At 37.1% G+C, this 24,282-nt stretch overlaps 1 protein-coding gene and 1 non-coding gene across 2 annotated transcripts in view; both read left to right on the forward strand.

The window, feature by feature from the left end:
- The window catches only part of Commd1 (copper metabolism domain containing 1), a 182,596-nt gene that overhangs the window by 32,976 nt on the left and 125,338 nt on the right, over positions 1-24,282 (forward strand). The window lies entirely within an intron of this gene.
- LOC143380841 (small nucleolar RNA U13) lies at positions 2,936-3,039 on the forward strand. The gene has a single exon (XR_013088716.1). It is a non-coding gene; the product is annotated as a small nucleolar RNA U13 (small nucleolar RNA).

A 24,282-nucleotide genomic window follows, 5' to 3' on the forward strand; every position in this document is an offset into this window, starting at 1 on the left:
AAATACAATAGATTTAATTTTTTAAGAGCAGTTTTAGGTTCATACCAAAATTAAGCAGAAAGTATAGAGAGTTCTCATATTTCTTAATATGCATATAGCCTCCCTTGCTATCAACATCCCACAGCAGAGTTGTATGTTTGTTAGGATAGGGGAAACTATGTCCAGACATCATTGTCCCTCAAAGTTCATGGTTTACATTGGATTTACTCTTTGCATTGTAAGTTCTATGGGTTTTGACAGATGTATAATGATATGTGTTTACCACACTGTAATAGTTTTACTTTCCTAAATAACTGTGTTCCACTTCTTTGTTCCTCCCTCCCCTTTTCCTGTGGTAATCACTGATGTTTTATTGTTTCCATAGTTTTGCCTTTTCCAGAATGGCATTTGTTAGAATTGTACAATATGTAGCATGTTTAGTCAGACTTGGTGGTGATCTCCTGTAATTCCAGGGACTCCAGAGGCTGAGACAGGAGGATCACAAATTTGAGGCTAGCCTCAGCAATTTAGCTACTCCCTAAGCAACTTAGTGAGACCTTGCCTCAAAATACAAAATAAAAATGGCAAGGAATGTGGCTCAGTGGTAAGGTTCCTCTGGGCTCAATCTCCAGTACCAAAACCAAAAACAAAATGAAACAAAAAACCCAATATGTAGGGGCTAGGGTTGTGGTTCTGCAGTAGAGCACTTGCTTAGCATGTATGGGGCCCTGGGTTCTATCCTCAGCACCACATAAAAATAAATAAATAAAGACATTTTTAAAAAAAATCACTGAGGTACCTCTATGACTTTTCTAGGCCAAAGTACTCATTTCTTTTTAGATCTAGTTTATATTCTATTGTCTGGTTATACCACAGTTTATTTATCCATTTTCTTACTGTAGGGCATCTTTAAAATTTGACAATTATGAGTAAAACTGCTATAAACATTCACATACAGGTTTATATGTGGACATAAATTTAAAATACATTTGGGTGAATGCTAAGGTGAGCATGACTAGAATATATGATAATAGTATTTAGTTTATAGGAAACTGACAAACTCTCTTCCAAAGTGACTGTACCATTTTTGTATTTCCACCAGCAATGAATGAGAGTTATAGTTGCTCTACATCCTTTCCAGTGTTTGGTATATCAGTGTTCTGGAATTTGGTAGTTCCAATAGATGTATTGTTGTTCTGATTTGGTGATTCATTTCTTAAGATCCTAGAGACTACTTGATTGTGTGCAAGTATTATTTATTATTTTCTTTCATATATAGACAGTATTTTTACCCAGAATAGAGTATAATTGCTAGTACCAAATAGTCTTGAGTTATTACTTGTTTAAATATTTATCTAGCTTTAAAATGTATCTGTACCATATTTATAACTATGATCACAAATTATGTATACATATAGATAAGCACTAGAAAGGAACTAAAGTGATTTGTTGGCATACCTTTCTTTTTCATACCAGTTATAGTATTTGTGATAAAATAAAAGAAAGCCTGTATAGTTTTTTTTTTTTTTTAGGATGTATTTTAAATATTTAAGATTGAGCTGATTTTAGTTAAAATCCAGGCCACTTATGAAGTCTTTTTGACATTTGTTTTTATTAGACATACATTTATAAACTCTTTTCTTAAATTGGTCATTTTTTACTATATGTTTGATTACATTTAAAAAATATGGCAATTTGAGAAGAAGTAGAATGTGGGCTATCAAGGATTTTAATGACTTTGTATATTTAAACCTTTAATGATGCCTAAAATACCATTATACCATACTCCTGGCTCTGCAAATCAGGTTGTTAAATGATTTCTCATTTAAAAATTCTTTTTTTTCATTTTAGCACTTTTTAATAAAAGTTGTAAATAAGATTACTTTATACCTGTATCTTCTCAGTTGTTTCTTCCTTATTATATTCTCTTTTCCTTTCCTTCTTGGCAAGATTTGGTCTTCCATTCCAGATCTTTTTTTGTCTACTTTTAGCCTGGTGATTTCCACCTTGCTGGGGTGAATGCTCACATAATAATTATACTATTAACCTTTTCCTGCTGTACCCTTTCAATGTAGATGACATCTCTTCCTGTACACTTGGACTACTTTGCCAATCTGCTGATCTTTATAGTGTGCTTGAATAAGGAAGAGCTTCCTTCTCAGTTCTTTGGAAAGAGGGAGGATATAATCTTATTGTAAATGTGGGAAGGTGCATTGAAATGCCTCTTATGTTTCTTGCTTTGGTCAGAAGTCGCAAAGGGATTGGGGCTGGGGTCATGGCTCAGTGGTAGAGCACTTGCCTGGCATATATGAGGCACTGTGTTCGATTCTTAGCACCGCATATAAATAAGTGAATAAAATACAGGTATATCAACAACTAAAAATATATTTTAAAAAAAGAAGTCACAAAGGGATTGAACTTCATCTTGGTCTGCTGCTTCAGGGATGGCTGCATAATGGAAGAAGTCTATATACAAGATGTGTTCTATTACTTTCTTTTGAAATTTGATAGATGTTCTCTTGGGTTTTGTTTTTCTTCAAAGTAAGAATAAGACCTGAAAACAAACCCTTTGCATATTTATGTCAGCAGTATAGTAGGCCATGTTGCAGAAGAAAAAGATCAGAGATATAGAATTTTAAAATTTACTATTATAAGAACTTCAAACTTCATTGCTTGAAGGAAGAAGTGGAGTGCTCAGAGGGTGAGGATTACCACCTTGTTTCCTTAGTATGTCAGAATTTTATTTTATTTTTTAACCTTTTGCGTGGGTGGTGGTGCAAAGAAATGGATTGTTTCATCAGCAGGGAGAAGAGTTCTTACTGCCCTGGAGTAAAGAGGAGGAGACTTCTTGATTCTCATGTAGGGGACATGAAAAATCATGATAATCAATTTTGGAGAAGGGGCAAAGATGAAGCCAGTAGTCTTATATCAGCAAACTTCAAAAAGGCTATTTGTGATTCTTTTTAATTCATAAACAAGATGATTGGGTGTTCACACTGTTGTGTGAGATCTGCCTCCCTCTAAACCTTGTTATGATGTTGGCACAGTTCCCATCTGATGTTTTAAAAAAAGGCTATTTGTTAAGCATGTTGATAGCAAACATTTGAAACAGAACATTGTATTTGCCCATGATACATTAGGTTTTTCAATTATTTCTTTTTCTGAAACTACTGAAATAAAATACTACTTTGTTATGATCTAAAGATAAATTAGAACATTTCAAAAATTTGTTTCATAGAATATTAGTCCCTTAAGTTATTGTTTTTGAAGGGGGAGAAAAAGCATTTAGTGATAATTAAGGTTGGAAAATATTGCAGATTATATTTCTTTATTGGAGATGGGCATTAACACATCAGAGACATGAAGCAATTTTCTGCCACCTTCCGATCCCTGCCACCCTGATCCCCACACCACCCCATATGGGGAGTTGATCCAGGGGTATTTTACCATTGAGTTTCAGGGTTTCTCTAAGTTGCTCAGACTGGCCTTCAACTTGGAATCTTCCTTCCTCAGTAGGACCACAGGCTGGTAACCAAGCCTTTAGCATATGAGCCTTTGGGGAACATAGGAGATCCAAACCATAATATTCTGCCCCTGATACCCTAAGGCTCATGTCCATATCACAATTCAAAATGCATTCAGTCTATCTCCAGGATTCCCCAAAGTGTTAAAACTGTTTCGGCTTGTTGAAATGTTCAAGTCCAAAGACTCCTCTGAGATGCAAGGCAAACTCTTAGCTGTGAGTTCCTGTTTATAAAAAATATATATAACACAATAATATAATATGATATGTACTTTAAATATATAATGACTCAGGGTAAGCATTTCCATTCCAAAAGGGAGGAATAGGACAATAGCAAGGAGGAATTGAACCAAAGCAAGATTGAAACCCAGGAGGGCAAATAAATAATTTTTTATTTTATTTATTTATTTATTTATTTTAAAGAGAGAGGTGAGAGAGAGAGACAGACAGAGAGAATTTTTAATATTTATTTTTTAGTTTTTGGCGTACACAACATCTTTGTTTGTATGTGGTGCTGAGGATCGAACCTGGGCCACATCCCCAGCCCGCAAATAAATAATAACTCCTGTTGCTTCATGTCTGGCATCCCAGGTACATGGTGGAGGAATGTGAGTCCCACCCCTTCGTTGCCTTGCTGGCTATAGTCCACATGACCACTTCCTTGGGCTAAATTTGTTTGCTGCCTATGGACAGGTGTTCTGCATCTCTAACTTCCTGGGGTCTCCATTGCAGCTTCAACCTCACTCTCACAGCTTCACTCATCAGTCTGTCAGGGCTGCTTCAGCGACTTCAGCTCTGCCATATGCTACCTAGCCTTTCAAGTTTTCCTTTGAAATCTTGGTAGAAGCCTCCATGACCTCATGACTCTTGCATTTTGCATGACTGCAAAACCAGTATCCTGTGGATGATGCCAAGTGGCCACTAGCTTACCCACTTGGACCATGGTTACAGGGGACTCTGAGTGCCTTGCTGGCTGAACAAGGGAAATGAATCCTAGGGAAAAATCCCCAAGGCAGCCCTGTGGGAGCTGGGGGACCCAGTGCTGTCTTGTCAAATAAAAGTCTTTGTACCTGCAACAGGTGGGGTCTTTCTGATTCCTGAGATGCTCTCAAGGCATCTTTCCAGTTGTCTTGGTGCAGAAATATTCACTTCTTTTTAAGGGAGCAAACCTCTTTAGTAGCCTTACCCTCCTTGCCCACAATTTTAAAAGTACTCTTTTTCTGATCAAACTGCAAGTTTTACAGATCTTTGTATTCTGCTTTTTGCTCCTAATTCTTACTGTTTACCTAGCTAAAAGCAGCTAGCAATACTGAGGCCACTCTCTGAATACTGTGCTACCTTAAAATTTCCTTTGTCAGATTAATTAATCTGTCACCTTTAAATTTAGCATCCTGCATAATCTCAAGGCATGGGTAAAAATTAGGCAAGTTCTTTTCCAAAATGTAGCAATGGATGGCCTATAGTCCAGTTCCCAGTAGAGTCCTCATTCCCATTGGAAACCTCATCAACACAACCTTTACTGTTCATGTTTCTATCAGCATTTTGGTCGTCTGAATCCCCAAGAATGATCTATTAAGATCTGCTTACCAATGAGTTAACTTCTTCAACTAGGCTTCACCTTCTAAAGGTTCCACTATCTGCCAATAGTGTCACAGTCTGGCAACTAAGCATTTGAGCCTTTGGGGGACATTTAAGATCCATAATATTTGATAAATTTCTGAATGCCTTGGCATGTAGAACTGATTAGCCTCTTAGAGAATGATCAAAATAGACTTCTTGGATAAATCAGAGCACTTTCTTTTTTCTGGGGGGAGGGGTGGTGAGACTTCATGGTTGAGTTTACCTTTCCAGCCACCAGAATATTTGCATCCATTATTCAATATGCCTCATTCTAGATAGGCCTAGTGGTGGATACCTGTAATCCCAGTGACTTGGGAGGCTGGGGCAGGAGGATTACAAGTTCAAGGGCAGCCTTACCAACATAGCAAGACCTCTGTTTCCAAAAAAAAAAAAAAAAAGACTAGGTATGATAGCCCTGTGTGGTGGTGCATGCCTGTAATTCCAGTGGCTTAGGAGGCTGAGTCAGGAGGATCAAGAGTTCAAGGCCAGCCTCAGCAACTGGTGAGGTGCTAAGCTACTCAGTGAGACCCTGTCTCTAAATAAAATACATACAAAGTAGGACTGGGGATGTGGTTCAGTGATTGAGTGCCCCTGAGTTCAAACCCAGGTATCCCCTCCCTAATGGCTAGGAATGTGGCTTAGTGGTAGAGCACCCCCCTGGGTTTAGTCCTAGTTACTGCTCCCCCCACTCTCCCCCCACAAAAAGAAAAAAAGATACCTGTAATATCACATTATGTGGAAGATCAAGATAATTAAATTGGAAGATTGCTTGATAGGTGTGAAATTGGAGTACAGGGAGTTGAGGTATTGTGTGTCTGGGGTTTGGAAGGAAGAACCATGTTTCAGATATGCTAAGGATTTAGAAGAATAAATAAAATTCCAGAAGGCTCAGTGAAAAGTTTTGCTAGTTTCAGTCAGGAAAGGCATCCTTGAAGAATTAAAATTTTAAGAATATATGTACCAAAAGAATTTGTGTTTGGGAATTTTGTAGAGCCCTGCAGGATTTCTGTCCTGTGTCTATAAGACCCTTGAAAGACTGCTTTTATCAAGCTCAGTTGCTTGAGCAATGACAAACACTCAAGCACTTGCTGCTGATTACTGAATGTTTTAATTTGTAATGTAGATAGTGAAATATTTGAGAGCTGTATAAATATTTGAAATAGTTGGGAGCTATAATGGTTAATTTGAATTATCAACTTGATTGTATTGAGAGATAACCATGATTAAGAAGCTTCTGGGTGTGTCAGTGAGGGTGACTGACTAGGAATGATTGACATCTGGGATAGCCAACTGAAAGGGAGACCCTCTCTAAGTGTGGGCAGCATGGTACAATAGGATGATGGCTTGGATGGAATAAAAGTCGAAAGAGGACAGGGGTTGTAGCTCAGTGGTAGAACACTTGCCTTGCACATGTCAGGAACTGAGTTCAATCCTTTGTACTACATAAAGATAAATAAATAAAATAAGAGTATTATGTCCCATCTTAAAAATATTTGTAAAAAATATTGGAAGAACAAGGAAGCAGCAGCAGAGGCAATCTCGATTCTTCTTGAATGGATTCTTCATTGCTGCTGCTATAGTTGCTGCTTCACTCTTCCAAAGCGGACTCCGCCAGTGATTCCCCAGGGAGTTTCCAGAAGCCTTTGGTGTTGGACTAGGTTAGAACTGTTGATCTCTCTTGTTCTGAGGCATTGACTTTTTGGACTGTGCAGCTGCTTGTTCTTCCAGCTCTCCAGCCTGTAGATAGCCATTGTGAACTATCCAGCTTCTGGTCTTGTAAGTCAATCTAATAAATTCCCATTGATTCTGTTCCTCTAGAGAACCCTGGCTAATACAGGAGCCTTTCTTACTGTAAGATACCCTTTTTATCTGAACACAGCTTTCATTATTCTTTCATGTAATATCTCTGGGTCTACTGGTATAGTTCCTGAGTCATACTATGTGTTTCTGGATCCCCCAAATCAGCCCTTCCATTTTCTTGGAATAAAGCCTCAAAGCTCAGTGTGTGCAATAATATCTGATTTATTTTCAAATTTCAGTTTGGTAGATAATAAATAAAATATCCCTCACTCTTTTTTCACCATTGTATCCATCACATACATCGAAATTCCATATAGCATTGTGGAGATTAAACCTCTGCATTTCTCTTATTATTTAATTTGATTGGGAGTTTAACACCGATGGGAATGAAAACCACCTTTTCCAGTAAACTCTCCAAAAACTGAAGAGGGCTTGTCTCCTTTTCCAAATTTGCTGTGGATTTTTTCTTCCTTTTCAGCCTACATTAAGCCTCTTAATTCTTCTCTGGCAGAGCTCTTTGGATAAAATGTATACTAAACCCACAAATGGATTTATATAAAACAATCCTCTCATTCATGGCATTCTCTTGCTGTTATTTCACTTGTCTGAGTTGCCAAGAAATTCAAATGCCACCCATGTTTTTTTTTTTTTTTTTAAAGAGAGAGAGAGAGAGAGAGAGAGAGAGAGAGAGAGAGAAATTTTTTTAATATTTATTTTTTTTAGTTCTCGGTGGACACAACATCTTTGTTTGTATGTGGTGCTGAGGATCGAACCTGGGCCGCACGCATGCCAGGCGAGCGCGCTACCGCTTGAGCCACATCCCCAGCCCCACCCATGTTTTATAGACTCCTCAATCGTCATAATCAGGCATCTGTATTCTGTGGCATGGAGCTGAAATGGGACAGGTGTTTAGAAGAACTTTGGCTTTATGTTCTGTGCTCCCTTTTGTTTTCAGTTCTTGGTTTACCATAAATGTACCAGAGGTTACCTGAGTCAAAGGAACACAGAAAAAGTGAACAAGTAATTTATTTTTCTTAATTTTTAGTAAATCCAAACTACCATAGCAACTATACATGTGTAAACACAAAATGAATTTGAGGTAGGGGCGTGTGTATGTAGGGGGGCATATAGGAAATAGTATAGAGTGAAAAATAAATTTTAGTTATTAATAGGCTTCTCCCTTGGGTGACACAGTTGGGATAACTGCCCTGGAGGGTACATTCAAGTAGTGCTTTATAAAGAGAGAACCAGGGGATGTCTTTACCATACACAAAATGGTTTGCCTCAGGAAATAAGATTTGTGCTCCTCTTTTAAAAGGCCTAACACATTTAAGTTATGGATTGAAACTTTCTTTTAAGTAAGAAGGCCAGGGATGTGAAATTAATACCACATAAATAAATAAGGTATTGTGCCCATCTACAACTAAAAAAAAAAAAAAAAAAGGTCTTAAAAAAAGTAAACAAAAAGGAGAAAGGGCTGGGTAGCATAGCATCCACTGGCTTGATTGTATAGGAGAGAAAAAAAAAAATCAGCCTTAGAACCAAACCCTGTAACAAAAGATGACAAGAGAAGTTTACTGACCTATACATTCATAATATACACACATACACACGTGTGTATATATAAATGTATAAATATTTATATATACATACATACACACGTGTGTATATATAAATGTATAAATATTTATATATACACACATACACACGTGTGTATATATAAATATTTATACATTTATATGTGCGTATATGCATGGACGTGTGCATGTATGCATATATATATAAAACTGTCATATATACGACAGTAGTTTGCAAAGAGATGTCTGAATTCAAGCTGATAATATCTTCAACAAGAGAACAGTAAGTACATTTTTAGGTTAGTTATAAGACAAAGGAAGAAGATTTTGAGTGCTTAGGGGCTGCAGCTGTGGTAAGGCAAATAAATGGCAAATAAAGCATGGTTAGTAAAGCTAGTTGATGTAAATTCCTCTGATATCATCTCTGGTGCCTTAAGAGGGTCTAGGTTGTCTTTTGTTCTCTCTGGTAGAAAGGGGCAGGGGGAGGCTGTCTTTGGTATTAGCACATATATGTCCTGCTTTTAGGCAAATAAAGGGAAGACAGCTTTCCTGCATCTGCTTCTCCTTGGTTGCTCTCAGTTTAACAATCTGTATGCCAGAAAAGGCATATTTTAAGGTGATGTGTTCTGGTCTCCCACATGTTAATCGTTAAGGTGGATTCCACATTTCCCTCATCTGAAACTTTCCTATTACTGTTCCATACACACACACAGAGCTAGGTTAATTGCAGTGAAGAGGAGTCAGGTTAGAAATTTTGAGGTAACAGATCTACAAAGGGAAAGAACATAGAATGAGGGAACAAAAAAGAAAAATAAAGATTAATACTTGAAGTAGACAATAAACCTAGTTTCTGATTCCAAAGGGTAGCCAATTGAGAGGATTTCTAGATGTTCAGACTAGGAAGCCAAGGTAAGCACTTGTCAGCCAGATTTTATCTGCAGTACTTATACATAGGGTGCAATCCTTCTTTCTGGAGGTCCTCGAAATTTCCTAATGTTCTCAGTCTGTGAGGAACTTACTTATCTTATTCACGTGTGAGGATAGAAATCCCAGGTTGTTTTTTTTGCAAAAGGTCTTTGTAGGCATTGACTCCATTGAGTTAACCTTCAGTTCCTTAAAACTCTGCTCATATTTGCTGGGTGCAGTGGTGCATGCCTGTAATCCCAGCTATAGAGGCAGTGTCAGTAGGATAGCAAGTTCAAGGACAGCCTTAGCAATTTAGTGATGTCCTAAGCAATTTAGACCCTGTATCAAAATAAAAAGGACTGGGGATATGACTCAGTGGTAAAGTGCCTCTGGATTTAACCCCCACATCAAAAACAAAACAAAACAGAAACCTCTGCTCATATCTAATTCTGTCCATCATCATTGGAGCCACTTTCTTCAATTATGTCCTGTTATAAGAACAGATTTTTGCCAGGAATGGTGGCTCATGTCTGTAATCCCAGCGAATCAGGAGGCTGAGGCAGGAGGATTGCAAGTTCAAGGCTAGCCTCAGCAATTTAGCAAGGCCCTAAGCCACTTAGTGAGACTCTGTCTCAAAAAAAAAAAAAAAAAAAAAAAAAAAAAAAAAGGGCTGGGCACATCGCTCAGTGCTTAAGTGCCCTTGAGTTAAATTTATAGTACAAAACCAAAACAACAGAAAAACCTCAGAAGAACAGATTCTTATGGAATTTATGCAAGTAACTGTGATGAAAGAATGATGAAAGAATATTCTGTGATGAAAGAATATTCAATAGAATTCTGGAGGGTTCTGGTAGAGAAAAAGATAAATATTTAATTTTTGTTTACAAAGGTAAGTTGTGATTTATAGATAGTTTAAGAGAAAAAAGAAGGGGGGTTCCTTATGTCCAGAAAATAGAAAATTAAAAGACCTGGCAATATTCCAAACTCCAGCAACAACAAAAGTCATAAAATTTACAAATCTGTTTATTTAATACCATGTAATTCTTGTTTTACTTAATCTTGGGTTATCAGTTTTATGAACTATCATCTTTGCTAGAGATCTGGAAATCCTTACTCAGTCCAGTGAAATTATCTCAAAGTTATTTAAGCAATGCTATCAGAAACCTGTACATCCAGAGTACCTGACATAGTCCTAAGATAGTCACTTAAGTTGAAGATTTCTACTGGATTGCAGGAGCTTTAGGGAGTCCTCTGAATAAAACAGTTAACTGCACATGAATGACAAAAGACTTAAAATTGCTATGGGTAAAGATTTAAGGAGAGTGCGTTGTGAAATAATGCAACTGACTAGGAAATTTGGTTGTTTTGGAACATATTGTCTCAGTTGACAGTGCGTCCCATGCAACTTAGCATTATTAAATACATCTAGTTATTTTTATTTATTATTTATTTTATTTTTAAATTTTTTTATTTTTAAATTTATATATGACAGCTGAATGCATTACAATTCTTATTACACAAATAGAGCACAATTTTTCATATCTCTGGTTGTACACAAAGTATATTCACACCAATTCATGTCTTTATACATGTACTTTGGATAATAATGTCCATCACATTTCACCATAATTTCTAACCCCATGCCCCCTCCCTTCCCCTCCCACCCCTCTGCCCTATTTAGAGTTCATTTATTCCTCCGATGCTCCTACCCCATACATCTAGTTATTTTTAAAATCTCACTTTTAAAAAGTGAAAGAACAAACCCTTGAGATTGTCCAGGATCCCTTTGGGAAATCTCAAGAGTCAGTTTGAAACCAAGATTTTATTTAGAATTGCATTTTGGAGGTGGGTGGTACCAGTATTGAATTTAGGGGGACTTGACCACTTGACCACTGAACCACATCTCCAGCCCTATTTTGTATTTTATTTAGTGACAAAGTCTCACTGAGTTGCTTAGCCCCTCGCTAAATTGCTGAGGGTGGCTTTGAACTTGTGATCCTCCTGCCTCAGCCTCCTGAGCTCCTGGGATTACAGATAGAATTGCATTTTGAGGGGGCAAAATGTCAAAAGGTTTGAATGCTTGATTAAATAGGATATCAGGTCACTTTTAAAAGAAGACTAGGTTTTCTTCAATAATCACAGATAGGATTAAGCACCAGTAAGACAGAGCATCCTTGTTTCCTAGATAGATTACTTATAAAATGAAAAAAAACCCCCAAAATCAAAAAACTTAACAATTGCTTATAAAGAGCAGATCAATAGTCCAAGAAACTTTTGTCTTCTTAAAGAGATGTAAACTCTGGCATTGGATCAATAAATTATTGATATTAAAGATTATTTAATTGCAGCTTGATATAAGATTCTTTCTCATTTTTTTCTCCACATACTCTATAAATTTCTATATCCGTCCATGTTTTTGTCTTTTGCTTTCCTTTCCTCTTTCTTATGCTGGAACAACCTTTTAACAACCTCTAAACAACTACTTTAGGACAAAGATACTCTTCTTTCCCTTAACCAAAACATTTTATATCATTTGAATACTTTTCATACATTGTGTTTTCATTCACCCTTACTGTTTCTATTAGCTCCATTTAAATATATTATCATTTTAACCATTAATAACCTTTACTTTATAAAGAAGTTTAGGATGTAAATTATTGTGAATTGACTGTCATATACCAATGTTTTATAGCAAGTTGGCCAATTTTATTAATATGTCATCTCACATGTTCTAGAGGTATATGCTTCTTCACAGTATAACTTTTCCATTGTGGCAAAAAGAATATTTTGAGTCTCAAATAGACCCAGATATCTTTAGATTCTCTCTCTCTCTCTCTCTCTCCCTCCCTCCCTCCCTCCCTTTCCCTCTCCCTCTCTTTTTAAAGAGAGAGAGAGAGGAGAGAGAGAGAATTTTTTTTTTAATATTTATTTTTAAGTTTTCGGTGGACACAACATCTTTATTTTATTTTTATGTGGTGCTGAGGATCGAACCCAGCGCTCCGCACATGCCACGCGAGCGTGTTACTGCTTGAGCCACATCTCCAGCCCATCTTTAGTTTCTCTTTAAAAATAAGAATCCAAAATTTAAACATATTCAGTAATTGTTTCAGTATTTTATGTAGAAAGATGATAGTCAATGAATATGTATCATTTAATTTAGTATAACTTAAGTTTTAAGTTCAAGTTACCAAACAGATTTTGGAAACTACATTATTGTTGAAATGAAATTTGTCAGAACAGTAACTGAATTTGATTAAAGTCAATTTTGTAAGGGTTTTTCTTTTTTCTTTATTTTGGTACTGGGGATTGAACCCAGGGGTGGTTCACCACTTATCCACCTACATACCCACCTCTTTTTATTTCTTATTTTGAGACAGAGTCTTGCTCGGTAGTTCAGACCTCACTAAATTGTTGAGTGAGACTAGTTTTGAACTCGTGATTCTCCTGTCTCAGCCTTCTAGGTTGCTGGGATTATAGGGATGTACTTTTGCACCTGCTCAAATTTGTAAGTTTTATAACCATAAACATGTAATAAACATATTGGCTTATTTGACTAGTAAACCCAAGTGGAATAAAATATAGTGCTGGCAACTCTGAAGTCATGCCTGTTTTCTTAAACTGGCAGTATTAAACTAACCTTATTTACCAAAAATTTATCCAAATCACATGAACTTGGAAAATAGTTGGGTTAATTTTGTGTATTTTTGAGAGTTTTAGAAGTATTCAATTTATGTAAGTGCTTATTTTTCTCTAAGCCAATTAGAATGGTGCTCTTTTATTAATATGTCAATATCATCTGGAGGTAAGAAATATCACATAGTGTATATAGTAAGAAATACACAAATTATATATAGTCCACCCTTGAACAACATGGGTTTGAATTGTTTGGGGCCACTTATATGCAGATTTTGTTTTTAGATATTTGAAACAATTTGAAAAAAACTTGCAGACAAATCGGGTAGCCTGGAAATATTGAAAAAAATATTAAGAAAAAGCATGTCAGGAATGTAGATGATGTATGTAGATAATAGTTTATTTTATTTACTACCACAAAGTATACACAAATCTATCATAAAAATTAAAATATTATCAAAAGTTATGCCTACTAGCAAGGTACAAGTGGCTCATGCCTGTAATCCAGCAGCTCCAGAGGCTGAGGCAGGAGGATCGTGAGTTCAAAGCCAGCCTCAGCAAAAGCCAGGCTCTAAGCAACTCAGTGGGACCCTGTCTCTAAATAAAATACAAAATAGGGCTGGGAATGTGGCTCATTGGTCAAGTGCCCCTGAGTTCAATCCCTGGTACAAAAAAAAAAAAAAAAAAAAAAATTGTGCTTACTAATAGGGATAGTATATGGCATATTTATAGTTGACATGAGACATAAGAGAAGGGCCCTGTGCTTTCCAAGAAGTACTTTTAAAATATTCTTTCTTCCATGTTTGATATCTGAAGCTGCCCCACGCGCTCCAGAAAATTTTGTTTGGACTGTGGTAGCTTCAGTCAAGGTCTGTCCCAAATGACTCTGTTCCACAGCCTCTCTGGGTGATTCCATCCCACTGCAGCTGCTTCAGCTTTCTGAAGTCTGGTCTGTGAGGAGCTATTCCCCTACCAATGACTCAGCATAAAGTTTGCAATTAGCTAACAGCACACAGTGCATGAGCTTATTTTGTCTATATGATTAGTCTTCCCTTCACATTTAGTGGAAAAGCCTGTGTACTGCTTAGTCTTATGCTGCAGCATAAATCCTAATAAAATCTTTTTTGGATGAATTTAATTTTGCCTCTTTGTGACTTAAGTAGAGCAGGATGAACTGATTATAGAATTGATAACACTGAGACTGTTGGCTCTACTGAAAGTGGCTAGCAGCCAGAGAACAGTAACGGAGAGTTGCTGGGAGCTGCTTGCTTTGGCTATTGGAAGAGTTTCAGAGAGCTTCCAATAGCTACTGCCTCTGGATTTAAGGAGAACAGCACAGGGGGCCACTAACACTAAGAGCTGAAAGCTGGTGGCATTCAAAGTTCAGAGCCACTAACACTAAAGGAGCTTCACTTTGCCTATTCATGATTTCTAACTGAATTGAATAAAAGAATCCTCAACCTTTAATAGAAATGTAAACAACTGTAAAGATGCAGTATTAGAACTGCATAAAATTAATATATAATGTACTGTAATAATTTCATAGCCACCTTCTGTTCACTATTACAGTGAGCTCAAGTGCTACAAGTGTTCACTTAAAAGACTGTGTGAACACTTATCTCTGTGAGCAGTTTTTTAGTAAGTTATGTATCAGTAGACAATGATCTCTTGTAGATCTTGCATGTTTTTCAACAAATAAAATACATACAACATGCAAAATATGTTAACTGTTTGTTATTGAAAACATCCAGTCAGTAGCAGGCTATTAGTTGTTTTAGGGGAGTCAGAAGTTGAACATGGATTTTTGACTGTGCAAAGATCAGTGTGCATAATGCCTATGTTATTCAAGAGTCCACCCGGTACAGACAGACACAAGTAGAGATCTTTATGGCTTTCACTCTAAAATTTTAGCCTTGAGCCAAACATAAATACAGCAATATAGTAGATAGAATTCACTAGGTTATATATGAGTTGGTGATTTTTTTCTTTGTTTTTTTTTCTGAATTATATTTGGGGAAGATGAAATAAATTGTCTTTAATCAATACAAGGGCAAAGCTTTTTATTGATATCAGTGGAGAAGACTTACAAGATTTTTTTTTGTTTTAACATAATTTTATGAAGATTGTGGGCTAAATTCTGTTTCCATTTAGCCTGTTTAGCACCAGGTGTTGCTTTTTGGGTCCTAAGTCTCCCCTTGAGATACCTCAAGGAAGGGAGGAGGACATTGGTATGGAGCCAGCTTCAAAGAAGCCTTTGAATTTTTCACTTATTATCAGCAAAATCATGCCTACAAGAGAGGAAGAAAGAGTGCTGCAGTGGTAGAGGATATAGTCAGCAGGAACTTGAGAAGCGGGTGGGTTCAGTTGAGAGAAGTTCCCATGAAGAAAGCAAGATGATGTATGGATAACAGGCCTTGAAACAAATAGTCAAGAAGAGAATAGCTTTAGACCAAAACAAGGAAGAACTTCAAGCCCAGGAGGTGTCTTCCAAAGGTACCTGGAATTCTAACCCAGGTTCAGAGCTGTACTCGTTCAAAATGTGACTCAAAAATCATAAACCTTTTTATGACTTAATCATGAATATAGTATCCCCCAAAAGGATACAGAAGATGCAACTTCTATTCCAAAGTCACTCCCAAAGATAGCTAAAGTAAGAGAAAGCAGAGACTCTACCCTTTTTGCTACAGGCAGTAAGAATGTTGTTTGTGAAAAACTCTTATGTGTGGTCTCCCAAGTGAAATACCTCAGATCATGGACTGCAATTTGTAACACTGGGCAGACAATAATGAAATGGGACTTCTCTGCACTAGCAAGGCAACAAGGAAAGAGACTACACAGTTCATTGTGGGGACCTTGTGAGAGTTGGCAAACCATAGGAATATGTCTTAGGCCTCCAGCCTCTGGCTAGCTGCCTACAGACACAGATCTGACAATTCGTGCCCCCAACAGGCAGAAAAAATGATTCAGAGCTCTCTCTGGATCTAAGACAGGCTCTCAGGACACTAAATGAGACAAACTGGACATAATGTCTCTTGCAGGGAAAGGATTCTATAAGTCACAATATCCAGAAAAACTAATTCCATTTTGCATATAAATCTAAATTCTGGAGAAATTCCATTTAGAAAAGACAGGAGAGTCTCTGACCTTCATTTGACCAGACCCTGAGCACAGTTCTAGGGTCCAGTGGTAAAATGTTCACTGGCTTAGAAGTTCTGGGATCTCAGCTGTGATTTTTAGTCATCCCATCCAACCATCCCATTCTTTTTTGCAAAGTGGTTAGAAAGAAAACTTTCCCTCTTCTTTTTTTTCCCCGGGTACTATCACATTATTTATTCTCTTAATACAAAGATCATATCAGACAGATGATAGCTAACATCCCATGCTCTGCAAGTAAACCAGTTTCAGAAGAAAATTCCATTAAGCTTTTCCTCTTCTAACTTGTGTCCAGTGGCTGGGGGGGCCTGCAAATGATTTGACAATAGGCAGGCTAATAGAGGGAAAGAGGAGGCTTATTTATGTGTGTCATGGGAGAGCTCAGTGATGAGCCACTTAAAAGCCAGAGATAAAATTGCTTTATTATAATGGACATATAGCAAATTGTACATATTTAAAGCATACAATTTGATAAAGTGACATATGAATATACCTGTGAAACTAGCAACAAAATAGTGAGCATGTCTATCATTACAGATGTGAGCATGTCTAACATCCCAGTGTTTCTTTTCTTTCTTTTTTCTTTTTTTTTTTTTTTGCACTTGTAGATGGACAGAATGCCTTTATTTATTTTTACATGGTGCTAAGGATTGAACCCAGTGCCTCACACATGCCAGGCAAGCGCTCTGCCACCGAGCTACAGCCCCATCCTCCAGTGTTTCTTTTTAATTTTTCCTCCCTGTATCTCTCTATCCCCTCTTTCTAGGAAACTGCTGATCTTCTTTTCATTACTATAGATGAGTTTACATTTTCTAAAGTTTTATATAACTGGAGTCATACAATGTGTACTCTTTCTTTTTTGAGGAGATGGTATATGACTACTTTCACTCAGCATTATTCTGAGATGTTGCTTGTATCAGTAATTTATTCCTTTTTATGGATAAGAATAATTCTCTTATGATATACTTTAATAAAATTACTATGACTATTTGTGTACAAGTGTTTTTCTTAGGTAAATAAGCAACAGTGTAGTGGTTGGCTCATATAGAAAGTTGTATGTAGTGTTTTAAGTACAAACTACTTTTTTTCTTTTCTTCTTCTTTTTTTTTTTTTTTTTTTTTTGGCAGTGCTAAGGTTCTAACCCAGGGCTTTGGCCATGCTTGGCAAGCACTGCATCCCAGTCCCAACACACTATTTTCTGAAGTGGTCATACTATTTTACTTTTCTACCAACAGTTATAACAATTTCAGTTCTTTAATGACCTTTTTTTTTTTTATTGGTTATTCAAAACATTACAAAGATTTCAGAATCACATCGGTTACACATCCACATTTTTACATAATACCATAATAGTAACTGTTGTATTTTGCTACCTTTCCTATCCTCTACTATCCCCCCTCCCCTCCCCTCCCATCTTCTCTCTCTACCCCATCTACTGTAATTCATTTCTCTCCTTATTTTTTTCCCATTCCCCTCACAAACTCTTATATGTAATTTTGTATAACAATGAGGGTCTCCTTCCATTTCCAAGCAATTTCCCTTTTCTCTCCCTTTCCCTCCCACTTCATGACTCTGCTTAATGTTAATCTTTTCCTCCTGCTCTTCCTCCCTGCTCTGTTCTTGGTTGCTCTCATTATATCAAAGAAGACATTTGGCATTTGTTTTTTAGGGATTGGCTAGCTTCACTTAGCATAATCTGCTCTAGTGCCATCCATTTCCCTGCAAATTCCATGATTTTGTCATTTCTTAGTGCTGCGTAGTACTCCATTGTGTATAAATGCCACATTTTTTTTATCCATTCATCTATTGAGGGGCATCGGGGTTGGTTCCACAGTCTAGCTATTGTGAATTGTGCTGCTATGAACATCGATGTGGCAGTATCCCTGTAGTATGCTCTTTTGAGGTCTTCAGGGAATAGTCTGAGAAGAGCAATAGCTGGGTCAAATGGTGGTTCCATTCCCAGCTTTCCCAGGAATCTCCATACTGCTTTCCATATTGGCCTCACCATTTTGCAGTCCCACCAGCAATGTATAAGAGTACCCTTTTCCCCACATCCTCGCCAGCACTTGTTATTGTTCGACTTCATAATGGCTGCCAATCTTACTGGAGTGAGATGGTATCTTAGGGTGGTTTTGATTTGCATTTCTCTGACTGCTAGAGATGGTGAGCATTTTTTCATGTACTTGTTGATTGATTGTATGTCCTCCTCTGAGAAGTGTCTGTTCAGGTTTTTGGCCCATTTGTTGATTGGGTTATTTGTTTTCTTATTGTTTAATTTTTTGAGTTCTTTGTGTACTCTGGATATTAGGGCTCTATCTGAAGTGTGAGGAGTAAAAATTTGTTCCCATGATGTAGGCTCCCTATTTACCTCTCTTATTGTTTCTCTTGCTGAGAAAAAACTTTTTAGTTTAAGTAAGTCCCATTTGTTGATTCTTGTTTTTAACTCTTGTGCTATAGGTGTCCTATTAAGGAATTTGGAGCCCGACCCCACAATATGTAGATCGGAGCCAACCTTTTCATCTATCAGACGCGTAGTCTCTGATTTGATATCAAGGTCCTTGATCCATTTTGAGTTAACTTTTGTGCATGGTGAGAGGAGGGGATTCAGTTTCATTTTGTTGCATATGGATTTCCAGTTTTCCCAGCACCATTTGTTGAAGATGCTATCCTTCCTCCATTGCATGCTTTTAGCCCCTTTATCGAATATAAGATAGTTGTAATTTTGTGGATTGGTTTCTGTGTCCTCTATTCTATACCATTGGTCCACCCGCCTGTTTTGGTACCAGTACCATGCTGTTTTTGTTACTATTGCTTTGTAATACAGTTTGAAATCTGGTATCGCTACACCTCCTGATTCACACTTCCTGCTTAGAATTGCTTTTGCTATTCTGGGTCTTTTATTTTTCCATATGAATTTCATGATTGCTTTATCTATTTCGACAAGAAATGCCGTTGGGATTTTGATTGGCATTGCATTGAACCTATAGAGAACTTTTGGTAATATTGCCATTTTGATGATGTTAGTTCTGCCTATCCATGAACAGGGTATATTTTTCCATCTTCTGAGATCTTCTTCTATTTCTCTCTTTAGGGTTCTGTAGTTTTCATTGTATAAATCTTTCACCTCTTTTGTTAGGTTGATTCCCAAGTATTTTATTTTTTTTGAGGATATTGTGAATGGGGTAGATGTCCTCATTTCCAGTTCAGAAGATTTGTCGCTGATATACAGGAATGCCTTTGATTTATGTGTGTTGATTTTATATCCAGCCACTTTGCTGAATTCATTTATTAGCTCTAGTAGTTTCTTTGTAGACCCTTTTGTGTCTTCTAGGTATAGGATCATATCATCCGCAAATAGTGATAATTTAAGTTCTTCTTTTCCTATTTTTATGCCTTTAATTTCTTTTGTCTGTCTAATTGCTCTGGCCAGTGTTTCGAGAACTATATTGAATAGAAGTGGTGAGAGAGGGCATCCCTGTCTTGTTCCAGATTTTAGAGGGAATGCCTTCAGTTTTTTCTCATTTAGAATGATGCTAGCCTGAGGCTTAGCATATATAGCTTTTATAATTTTGAGGTAAGTTCCTGTTATCCCTAGTTTTTCTAATGTTTTGAACATAAAGGGATGCTGTACTTTGTCGAATGCTTTTTCTGCGTCCACCGAGATGATCATATGGTTCTTATCTTTAAGTCTATTGATGTGGTGAATAACGTTTATTGATTTCCGTATATTGAACCAGCCTTGCATCCCAGGGATGAATCCTACTTGATCATGGTGCACAATCTTTTTGATATGTTTTTGTATACGATTTGCCAGAATTTTATTGAGGATTTTTGCATCTAAATTCATTAGGGATATTGGTCTGTAGTTTTCTTTCTTTGAGGTGTCCTTCTCTGGTTTGGGAATCAGGGTGATATTGGCCTCATAGAATGAATTTGGGAGTTCTCCCTCTTTTTCTATCTCCTGAAATAGATTATGGAGTATTGGTATTAGTTCCTCTTTAAATGTTTTGTAAAACTCTGCTGTATATCCATCTGGTCCTGGGCTTTTCTTGGTTGGTAGTCTTTTGATGGCTTCTTCTATTTCCTCCCTTGATATTGATCTGTTTAGGTTGTTTATATCTTCCTGATTCAATCTGGGTAGTTCATATGTCTCAAGGAATTTATCTATGCCTTCACTATCTTTTATTTTATTAGAGTATAGGGTTTCAAAATAATTTCTAATTATCGTCTGTATTTCTGAATTGTCTGTTGTGATGTTGCCTTTTTCATCCCGTAAGCTAGTAATTTGGGTTCTCTCCTTCTCTTTGTTAGTGTGGCTAGTGGTCTATCAATCTTATTTATTTTTTCAAAGAACCAACTTTTAGTTTTGTCAATTTTTTCGATTGTTTCTTTTGTTTCGATTTCATTGATTTCTGCTCTAATTTTAATTATTTCTTGCCTTCTACTGTATTTGCTGCTGATTTGTTCTTCTTTTTCTAAGGCTTTGAGGTGTAGTATGAGGTCATTTATTTGTTGGCTTTTCCTTCTTTTAAGGAATGAACTCCATGAAATGAATTTTCCTCTTAGTACTGCTTTCATAGTGTCCCAAAGATTTCGATATGTTGTTTCTGAGTTTTCGTTTACCTCTAAGAATTTTTTAATTTCCTCTTTGATGTCTTCTGTAACCCTTTGTTCATTCAATAGCATATTGTTTAATCTCCATGTGATGTAGGGTTTTTCCTTTCTCATTTTATTTTTGATTTCCAATTTCATTCCATTATGATCAGATAAAATGCATGGTAGTATCTCAACTCCTTTGTAATTGCTAAGCTTTGCCCTGTGACATAATATATGGTCTATTTTTGAGAAGGATCCATGTGCTGCTGAGAAGAAAGTGTATCCGCTTGATGTTGGATGGTATATTCTGTATATATCAATTAAGTCTAAGTTATTTATTGTATTATTGAGCTCTATGGTTTCTTTATTCAATTTTTGTTTGGAAGATCTGTCCATTGGTGAGAGAGGTGTATTAAAATCTCCCATGATTATTGTGTTGTGGTCTATTAGACTCTTGAACTTGAGAAGAGTTTGTTTGATGAACGTAGCTGCACCATTGTTTGGGGCATATATATTAATGATTGTCAAGTCTTGTTGGTGTATGGTTCCCTTGAGCAGTATGTATTGTCCTTGTTTATCCCTTTTGATTAACTTTGGCTTGAAGTCTATTTTATTTGATACAAGTATGGACACCCCTGCTTGCTTCCGGGGTCCGTATGAGTGATATGATTTTTCCCAACCTTTCACCTTCAGTCTGTGTATGTCTTTTCCTATCAGATGAGTCTCCTGTAGGCAGCATATTGTTGGATCTTTTTTTTTAATCCATTCTACTAGCCTATGTCTTTTGATTGGTGCATTTAAGCCATTAACATTTAGGGTTACTATTGAGATATGGTTTGTATTTCCAGCCATATTTGGTTATGTATGATACTTAACATGATTAGTTTTTCCTCCATGCTTAGTTTTCCCTTTATTGTACTACCTCCCGTTGTTGGTTTTCATTGTTATTTTTCATTTCCTCTTCCTGTAATGTTTTGCCAAGGATGTTTTGAAGAGCTGGTTTTCTAGCTGCAAATTCTTTTAACTTTTGCTTATCGTGGAAAATTTTTATTTCATCTTCAATCCTGAAGCTTAATTTCGCTGGATACATGATTCTTGGTTGGAACCCTTTTTCTTTCAGCGTTTGAAATATGTTGTTCCAGGATCTTCTAGCTTTCAGAGTCTGTGTTGAAAGATCAGCAGTTATCCTGATTGGTTTACCCTTAAATGTAATCTGCTTCCTCTCTCTTGTGGCTTTTAAGATTCTCTCCTTATTCTGTATGTTGGGCATCTTCATTATTATATGTCTTGGTGTGGATCTCTTATGATTTTGTATATTCGGTGTCCTGTAGGCTTCTAGTATTTGGATTTCTTTTTCATTCTTTAAGTCTGGGAAGTTTTCTAGTATTATTTCATTGAATAGAATATTCAGTGTGAAGGGAAATGAGCTTCCACCTGTATCTTCCTTACTCTAGTCTCTGAGGTAGAAACCAGATGCCTCTACAGTTGTTGTTTTGTATTGATAGCTACAATCCCCAAAAGCTTGTGGGAAATATTTTGAGTTATCGCAGCTAAGGGTGGGGGAGTTGGAAACCGGGTACCTGGATCAGCCGCAACTGTGCTGGTAGCCACACCCACTTTGATGGGTTTTAAGGGTTGATGGGCTTCCTGGAGACTAGCGCTCGGGGCGGGACCGGACTTCCTCCTCCGGTCTGGCTGAGCGGCTGGCGCCTTCCTGCTCCGGTCTGGCTGGGCGGCTGTCGCGGCTTCCTGCTCCGGTCTGGCTGGGCAGCTGTCGCGGCTTCCTGCTCCGGTCTACCCTTTAATGACCTTATCAACACTTAGTATAGCAGTCTTTTTTTATTTTGGTCAGGAAAATTCTGCTTATTATTATAGTTTGTATAAAGGGCACAGACAAGCAGCCAGATGAAGAGGCATACAGATAAGATTAAGGGTCCCAAGTGCAAAAGCCTCTGTTCCCAAGAATTTGGGGTACACCACCCTCCCAGCATGTGTTTGTGATCAGTAATATGGAAGCTCTCTTCAAACACTGTTGTTTAGGTGTTCTGTTCTAGTCAAGGTTTAAATGAAGTCCAGTAATAATGAGAGCAGCATTCTAGCAGTCTTTTTAATTTTAGCCATTGCCCTTCCCCAGCCCCTCTTAGGAAATGAACACACTTTACCACTGAGCTGCATCCCCAGCTCTTTTTATTTTGAGGCAGGGTTGCTTAGGGTCTAAGTTGCTTAGGATCTCTCTAAATTGCTAAGACTGGCCTCGAACTTGGAGCTCTCCTACTCTAGCCTGCCAAGCTGATGGGATTATAGGCATGTGTGTGTGTGTGTGTGTGAGCTAGGTTTTTAACAAAACATATTCTGGATATAAGCCCTGTATCAGATATATGGCTTGTAAATGTTTTATTCCATGTCTATGGCTTGTAATTTTTTCCCCCTTGCCTATGGTGCTAGGGATTGAACCCAGGGCCCTAATTTAGGCAAGTTCTCCACTACTTACTCATATACCCCAGCCTTCTTTTCATTTTCTTAATGGCATCTTTTGAATTTAAATTTTGATGAGGTGTAATTTATCAATTTATTCTTTTATTATGATTTCAATGTTGTATTTAAGAACACTTTGCCTAACCAAAGTTCTCAAAGAGTTCTCTGGTTTTAAAAAAATTTATAGTTCTAGATTTTTCATTTGGTCTTTGATCTAGTTTGAGTTTATTTGTATGTGTGAGTTAATTTTTTCATTCATTCTGTATTTGGGGGCAAGGATTGGTTCTTGGGAAGTGAAAAAATTACTGTTTTCATATGAAGCACAGGTATGTCTGCATAAACAAATAACATAGTTTACCTGTGTTTATTAAAATTCATTAGTGTAAAGCTCAATTAGGTGAAAATGTCTAGGAAAGCTTCTTAGTGGTGTAATACTGAAAATTGAGAAGTACAGTCTGAATTTAGACTTTCACATGTTGGTGCACATATTTCCCAGTTACATTTGTTAAAAAGACTATTCTGTCCCATGTTGAATTGTCTTAATCGCCTTTGTAGAAAATCAGTTGGCCATAAATATGAGGGTTTATTTTTGTTCTCTCAATTCTCTTTTACTAATCTATATCAGATAACATAGTTATAAGATAACATGTAGTAGCCAAGTGCAATGCAATTCGTGTCTCTAATCTCAGTGACTCTGGAGGCTGTGGCAGGAAGATCACAAATTAAAGGCCAACCTTGACAATTCAGTGAAACTCTGTGTCAAAAAGGTGTGGGGATATGTCTCAGTGATAGGGTGTCCCTGGGTTCAATTTTCAGCACCAAAATGAAAAAGAAAATAACATAGCTGGTAGAATAATTGTTAAATTATGCATGGTGATACATACCTGTAATTCCAGCATCTTGGAAGGCTGAGGCAGGAGGATTACAAGTTGGAGTACAGCCTGGGCAATTTAGTGAGACCTCAAAATTGGGGGGGAAAAAAAAAGGCTGGGTGTCCAGGTATCAATTCCTAGTACTTGA

This window comes from Callospermophilus lateralis, chromosome 14, assembly GCF_048772815.1.
Source record: "Callospermophilus lateralis isolate mCalLat2 chromosome 14, mCalLat2.hap1, whole genome shotgun sequence".
NCBI lineage: Eukaryota > Metazoa > Chordata > Mammalia > Rodentia > Sciuridae > Callospermophilus > Callospermophilus lateralis.